The sequence below is a fragment of the Pteropus alecto genome, unplaced genomic scaffold (genome assembly GCF_000325575.1).
Source record: "Pteropus alecto unplaced genomic scaffold, ASM32557v1 scaffold121, whole genome shotgun sequence".
In the NCBI taxonomy this organism is placed as follows: domain Eukaryota; kingdom Metazoa; phylum Chordata; class Mammalia; order Chiroptera; family Pteropodidae; genus Pteropus; species Pteropus alecto.
In genome coordinates, this window is record NW_006434369.1 from 7,076,608 (window position 1) to 7,084,754 (window position 8,147).

The following is an 8,147-nucleotide window of genomic DNA, read 5'->3' on the forward strand; positions in this document are numbered from 1 at the left end:
TGAGTTGTAAGGTTACCATCACACCCCAGATTTGCATGGAAGTTTTAGAAATTGAATCGGCCCTTTAGTGCAATGTGTATTGAGCACTCTTGATGCTGGATCTCATGTGGGGAGGACCAGGAGTAGATCCTCCCTATGGAGCTCACACAGTCTGGTTTTGGAGCTCTCAGTGCAGAGGTGAAGTGTGAACAGATTTAAGGGAAGACGTCAGGCTGAGGATAATGAAGTACCAAATGAATATTACTAATATTGAGTACTGTTTTTAGCCACAGCTTAGTATAAAAGAGGAAGGAAGGAGAAGAGAATTGGAATTTTTTTTTTTTCCCTAGTTGGGTATGATGGGTGTATTTGCCTGGGAATAACTCACTGTGATTGAGGAGAGGAAATAGTGAATTCTGTTGTGAAAACAAGGGTGTATATGGGGCCCTGGAGGAGTTGGTTTTTAAAACCTAGCTGATTTTCACTATAAACTTTACAATTTGAGTTGTGTCACGAATTCAGTGGTTCTCAAACCAGAGATCATTTTATTTTTTTATTTTTTTATTTTTTATTTTTATTAAGTTTATTGGGGTAACATTGGTTAATATAATTATATAATTTTCAGGTGTACCTTATAATTTAACATCTGTATATTCTACTGTGTGTTTACCACCCAAAGTCCAGTTTCCTTCAGCTACCACATATTTGATCCATTTTACCCTCCCCCTACCCCCCTATATTTGACCCCCTTTACCCCATCTACCTCTCACTTCTCCCCCACCCCCTACCCTCTGGTGACCACTAGTCTATAGTCCATGTCCATGAGTCTCTGTTTGCTTGTTCTGTTCCTTTGTTGCTTTTAGGTTTATATCCCACGTATAAGTGATATCATGTAATTTTCAACTTTTTCTGTCTGGCTTATTTCGCTTAGCATGATTATCTCGAGTTCCATCCATGTTGTCGCAAATGGCAGTATTTCATCTCTTCTATGGCTGAGTAATATTCCATTGTATATATGTACCACAGCTTCTTTAGCCAATCATCTATTGTAGGACACTTCGGTTGCTTCCATGTCCTGGCCACGGTGAATAATGCTGCTATGAACATTGGTGTGCAAATATCTTTATTGATATGATTTTTTAAGTCTTTGGGGTAAATACCCAGTAGAGGGATTGGATCATATGGTAGATCAATTTTTAGTTTTTTGAGGAAGCTCCATACTGTTTTCCATAGTGGCTGTACCAATTTGCAATCCCACCAGCAGTGTATGAGGGTTCCTTTTTCTCCGCATCCTCTCCAACATGTGTTATTACTTGTCCTGTTGATTATAGCTATTCTAACAGTTATGAGATGGTATCTCATTGTGGTTTTGATTTGCATTTCTCTAATAGCAAGCGATGTTGAGCATTTTTTCATATGTTTGTTGGCCATTTGTATGTCTTCTGGGGAGAAGTGTCTGTTCAGATCCTCTGCCCATTTTTTGATTGGATTGTTTTTTGTTCTTGTCATTGAGTCATATGAGTTCTTTGTATATTTTGGATATTAGGCTCTTATGAGATTGTTTTAAATATAGAAGGTTGAGAATCTCTGGTTAAAGGAGAGGGAAAACAGGGAGAAATGTAAAGACACAGGATCATGAAGCAGCTACGTGAATGACTGGAGCTAATGTCCTCTGCAAGTGGAACGTTCTCAGCTCACAAGAAAATACCTAGGAATTTGGTAAAACTGTCAACAATCAAATTCCCTTAAAACTAAACCTAATTTTGATGTCTTGGCTCTGGAATGTTTTGTATTCTCACCACTGCCCACTCTAAGCCTGTAGAAGTTTATAGGACAGGTAGTTTCTACTAGGAATGGTGGAGATAAAAGAAGTTTTGGATCCCATAGTTTTCAAAGTGTTACTAGTGTCAGGAGAGTGATTCTGCTAGGATAAACTCTCCTTGCTCCTTAACACTCACCCTACCAGTTAGAGGAATCTTTGACATCAAAACAAAACAAGCCAGTATACTTAATTGGAGCTGATGTCATCCATTGAGGATGATGTGAAGAGAGCAGTTTATAGCTGCTGTGATGACTGTTGCAATACATGAGGGCCCAGGAAAGAGTAAAAGGCTCCATCACACCATCATGCCACAGTTCATTATTTTGAAAGGGGTAAAGTCAAAGCGACATTTACTGTACAGATGTCCTTTCTTCACACGAAATAACATTGTAATGTCTCTAAGGAAAATTAATGCTTGACTTGGCAAGGCGTTCTTTACAATTACTAAGGAAACCGGTTGTGGGGTAGCCAGAGTACTTCTTGGTGGAGATGAACATATAAAACTGAAATTGGGCACACGATTATGTTCAGAACTGGAGCTCATCACCTGCTTCACTCATATCCCCAACCACCACTCTTTTCAGCTGAAGTTGCGCATTTTCAAGAAACAAGAAGAAATCAGAGCGGTAGAATAATAGCTCTTCCAGTTAAAAGTGGTGGAATTTGTCAGAGAAAGAATGCATGCTGCACATTGAGAGGCTCCAATAAGAGGACCATGGAAAAGAAAGGATGTTGGAAAGACTGAAAAATGTGAGAGAAGGAGCTTCCAGATGGGGCATTCTCCTTGCAGAAACTCAGCTTAGGACGACCTCCTTCCCTTTTTAGTAAGAAGAAAATAATTAAGTTAGACAAAGTACAATTTCAGTTCCTGCTATGCTATACTAGTCTTTTCACATTTAACTCATTCGAAAAATATAATTAAAAATAAGATGCCATTCCAATTGTAGCAAAATTTTTATTGCAATATTTTGGAATTAATTTAACCAAGATTATGTCAGACTTAAAAGATTTGAAACTCTGATAAAAATACAGATAATGATATCAATAAATATCATGTTCTTGGGTAAACAATTTAATATTATGAAGATTGCAAGTCTCCCCAAATGAATATATAATCTCAATGCACTCTCAATCAAAATTTCAGTTGGATTTCTTCTCAGGTACTCAATACATGTATAAAAGAATAAAGATTTACAAATAGCTAAGTGAATGTTAAGAAAGAGACAGAAAAGTAAAAAGAGAAACTTACCAACTCAGATATCAAAACATACAACAAAGCCATAGTAACACAAACAGTCTACAGAAACAGACATATAGACCAAATGGAACAGAATAGGAAGCTCAAAGATAGACCTGAACTGCTGGAGTAGAAGAATATATTTGCAATTTTTAAAACTAACAAAAGATTAATATGTAGAATATGCAAAGAAGGCCTGCAGATCAACTCCAATAGAAAATTAACAAAAGATAGGAATTTTAAGAAGGAGAAAATTCAGAAGACAATAAACATATAAAGAAATGCTCTTATGTACTAATAAACAGAAATGCAAATAAGAACAATGAGATTTTGCTTTACACCAATTTTGACTGAAAAAAATTAGAAAACTAAATAATGTCAGCTGATGGTGGAGAGTGGGATTTGAGTTACGTAATATTCCTCATGCCCTGCTGTTTGAGTCTTGACTGATGTGTAACCATTTTCATGAGTAATCTTGCACTACGCAGATAAGTTAAATATCTGCATAAACTGTAGCCCAGATGTTCCATGAGTAGGTATATATCCCTGAGAAATTTTCACACTGGTCTGGATGGAGAAATATATAAAAATGTATATGTTAATATATTGCCATACTATTGTGTTGACCAAGAGTAGGAGACTACTTGTCTGTCACCAGAAGAATGATCAGGTACAATCTAAAATAGACAACATATATCAGGTAGATGTATATTGTCTATTTAAGTGCTATGCAGTAATGAGAAACAATTGGCTAAATGCATATTAGCAGCATGGATTATCTTGAAAACATAATGCTGATTTAAAAGAGAAAGAAAAAGAATAAAATGTGCAACACAAACTGTTCCTGCAGTTAAAAATAAAAATACCCGCATACCAAAGAGCAATAAACACTGTGCAAGAAAACATATAGACAGAAAGACGGATGTTAAACACATCAAAATAATTGTTTATGGGGAAGAGTTAATGGAGTAATAAACGAAGACAAAGGGGATAGATAAAACAAAACACCAGAGAGACAGACAAGAGAAGAGCCGATATGGACCAAAGATAGTATTGTGCTCAGAGCTATCAAGTATGATTATATCCAACAGTGTTCTACATTTGAGGTTAAAGAAAGGTTTAACTGACCTGTCAGTATGGAATTACTGAAGCGTCCATCAGAGTTGGGTGAGGAAGACTAAAAATCAGGAAGTACCTGGGGACAGATGACCACTATCCCAGTCATCTTTGGGGGGAAAGAGAAATGGGTCTGGGAAGAAGGTGACACCAGACTAGCCATGAATCAGTGGGTGGAATCACCAGGGGTTTAGGAAGTAGCCAAGAAAAACTCTCTCCAGGCATGAGGGGCTGTAAGAGTGAATTCCTTGAATGCCCTTCATGGTTATCTTTGAGGAAGAAACAAGGCCATTCTTACGTACTAAGGTTAAAAAATTGGAATATAGAGGAGAAAGAAGGAATTATGAACTCCTGGTGGGGGGTCCTGAGTAAAGTTAGCAGGTAGGGGGAGCTAGGCAGCCAGGAGAAGACATAGGAGGGCACTGAGAGACAGAGTGTAGTGTGGAGACCACCAGTGATGGGGAGGGATGAGACACAGATAAGAGGGAAATGAGAGTGTCCAAAAGCTGTTGGCTTGTGCAGGGCTGGACATGGTGCTGTAGTAACAGAGCAAATGGGGCATGGTCTCTGCCTAGAGTTTCTTGCCCTACTTTTGCTTTTCTGTCACACTAGATGTCATTCTCAGAAGACCTGACCAAAGTAACATCCTGCCTGGACACTCTTCAGGCCTGTCTGGACAGTAGGATATTGCTCATCGGGCCTCATTGTCCCAGGACAGGATTGTCAAGAACACAGCAAACATTCACTTGTATGTGAAGTTACATCTCCTTCACCCACTCCTGTGCACATTCCTGTAACTTGTAATGGCTCAGTCTACTTTGGGTTATTTTCAACCTTCCCCCAGTTTCCCCATCTGGTCCGCAAGTTTTCTCCTTTTTTTTTTTTGCCCTTCCCCCATTTCTCAGCAACTCAGCTCTTCTCCAGAATTCTCTTTGCAAAATCTCTTCCTCTGCCACCTCACCTCCTTTTTCTTACACATTCATGTTCTACTGCAGCATGTGGGGAAGATGATTTAAGGATGTTGATTTAATTATAACATCCTTCGTGATGCTTTCGACCTTGAGAAAACTTGGGAAAACAAAGGTTTATCACCTGTATAATCTAGAGCTAAAATATCCAGGTGATGTGGAAGTGGGCCATATTTAGGGACAGGCAGAGGGGAACACTGTGGAAATTGCATCTCAGCTTGGGTTCTGTCTTTCTGTTGTCTGCCCTGCCAGTTCTCACCACACTAACTTCAGTGAAACGTAACTGCGTAACTGCGTTGTCAAGTGCAAGAGTTCTGTGTGTCTGGGTGTACTCAGACTTTGTATATTTTTTGTGTCTCTGTGTTTCAAAAACATTTCACTTCAATAACAAAGAGGCCTGTTGCTAGGAGGTTTTGAAAATATATCATCGATGGAGACAAGCGCCACCAAATGCCCTCTTGTTTTTGCCGATGTGAATCGGGATGACCTTTTCACCCTCTTCAAGAGGATATTTATAAGAACCAGACATGGCACACATGTTAGAGAGATAACGTGAGAGGAGGCCAAGCACAGCTGGAAAGAAGCAGAGAGCACTCCTCTCTCTAGAATGATGTTCGTGAAAACCCGCCTGTAGCTGTTATATTTTTCTAGTTGATCTTTGAAACTCTGCCCAGAGTGTACACACACACGCACACACACTTTTTGTTTCTCTATTTCTTTCCCAGAAGCAGAAGCTTAATCCCATGATGTTTAGAAGGAAGGAAGTAGAGATCTGGTTAAGGCGGAGATTATTTTTAGCAGTCCATAGAATGTGACCTGGAGAAACTGGCTGGCTGTGAATGGATGGAGCTAGATGTGTCTTAGTCAGCTTAGGCTACCATAGCAAAGTGCCACAGGCTCAGAGGACTCGAATAGCAGATTTTTATTTCTCATGATTTTGGAGGCTGGAAGTTCAAGATCCAGATGCCGGCAGATCTGGATTCTCGTGAGGGCTTTCTTCTTGGCTTATAGACAGTTGCCTTCTAGCTGTATCCTCACAAGGCCTTTCCTTGATGGTCAAGGGGTGGGAGGATGGTAGGAGGGAGAGTGGGAGAGAGAGAAAGAGAGTCTTTTTCTTCTTATAAGATCACTAATTTCATAATGAGGGTCCCAATCTCATTAACTAATCTAAGCCTAGATACCTCCCAAAGGCCCTACCTCCAAATACCATCACACTGTCAGAGCTTCAATATATAAATTTTTGGGAAACACAATTCAGTGCCCAGCCTGCCAATAGTTGCCCCTGCTTGGGTCATATCCAGCCTCAGGAAACTCCCCTTCCTGGTGGGGCCAGCATCCCTGGGGAAGGTGGTGGTCACATGAACTGAATGGAGAGGGAAGCAGAAGTACTTTCTAAGAAAACTAGCTCAAGGGCTCCCCTATTCTACAAAAATGTACTAGCCTTTGATTTTGAACCAAATCAGTGGGTATTGGAGCTTTCCAGTTGGTCAAAAACCTCAAAAAACATTGTACTTTTACTTAAATATTTGTTAGATGCAGGTTTTTTTTTTTATTATATTAACTTAATACTTGATATAATGTAATAGAGATTTAAATTTTTCCTATCATTTCAGTTTTCAAAAGTTTACTTTTTAATATAATCAGAGTATTTTTCTTGACATCATGTGGAAAACTTACCTATCCATTTAAGCAAATCCCTATTTATTTTTTATATCCTTTCCCTTTACCTGATGGTACAAAGCATTGTGTAGAATTATTTATTCCTTCACAAGGGCCATTTTGTTGTAAACTATTTTATTTTCAATTTCTCTTTAGTGTATATTTAAAAGTGAAAAACTGGACTGTGCTTGTAGCGAGTTACTTCTTCTACCTCTGTGTTTTGCGGAGAAGAGAGGTGAGATCTGTTCCTGGGGAGACAGCCAGGGACCGTGGGATGGTGGTGATGGAGGCTGTATGACTCCCTTGGTGGCGTGAGGTCTGTGGCAGCCAGCACACCAACAGCTTGATTACCTCTCTATTCAGGGTGAGCATTGAGGCTGGCTAATGTGAGGAAGGGACGAAGGCCAGTTGCAAGGAGAGTTCGTTTTTTTAGCAGCTGGATAAAAAGACTCTTTGTTTTTTTGTTTTGTTTCGTTTTGTTTTTTTTTTCTCTCTTTTTCTTAGATTTGTATAAAAGTTTCAAGTTGTTTGTGACCAAATGTCCACAGTAACATCGGATCATGTTCCAGTAGCTTGAACCTGAGCAGCCGCACCTCACCATTTCAAAAGACAAAATAGGTGTGCGAGAGGGGCCGTCCATGCTCCTTCTACTTAGGGAGGCTTCTGTACGACAGGCACAATGGTCTTGGCAGCGTTAATGCCTCATTTGCTTTAAGCAGATACAGGGATTTGCAGTTTTTGAAAACAAATTCAATTAACACCCTTTTCTTTGGGTGTGTCCCCCACCTCCCCCTTCAGAAGTCATTTACCCCCTGTCTACTTACAACAGATTCTTCCATAGAGGCAGCTGGGCAGTCTCCCTCCAGCCCTGTACTTCTCTGTGATGAAAGAGGTAGTAAAAGTAAGTCCTTTTCTGTCTACGTATTCAAATTTATAGAAGGAAAGTGCCAAATTATCCTTCAGAATGTTATAAGACCTGACTTGACCTCAAATTGTACTGTGAGAAGAAACAGATGGGAAAAGAAAAGAGGTCCTTTTTAAATGAAACCCTTTCTTCTATCAAGAGGCTTCTACAAAAAACTGAACCCCTTACCCCATTCCCAAGGATTGAGGCGAGTCCAGGAGAGCCCCACCCAGCTTATTGGTATAAGCAATCTGGTGTAGGAACAGATAAATTGCCTGATCACAGCATTGCAATTGGTTTTGAAAACACACTTGCACAGTGGCAGTGAGCCAAACATTCCCTTCCCTTCATTGCCTTTCATTTCAGAAGACTGATTTCCAACATAAAGTATTTTTTCTTTCTGGGTTCCCCAAACTTCTTCGGAAGAGGCAAAGTATCCCCAATCTTTAGTACTGGGTCCTG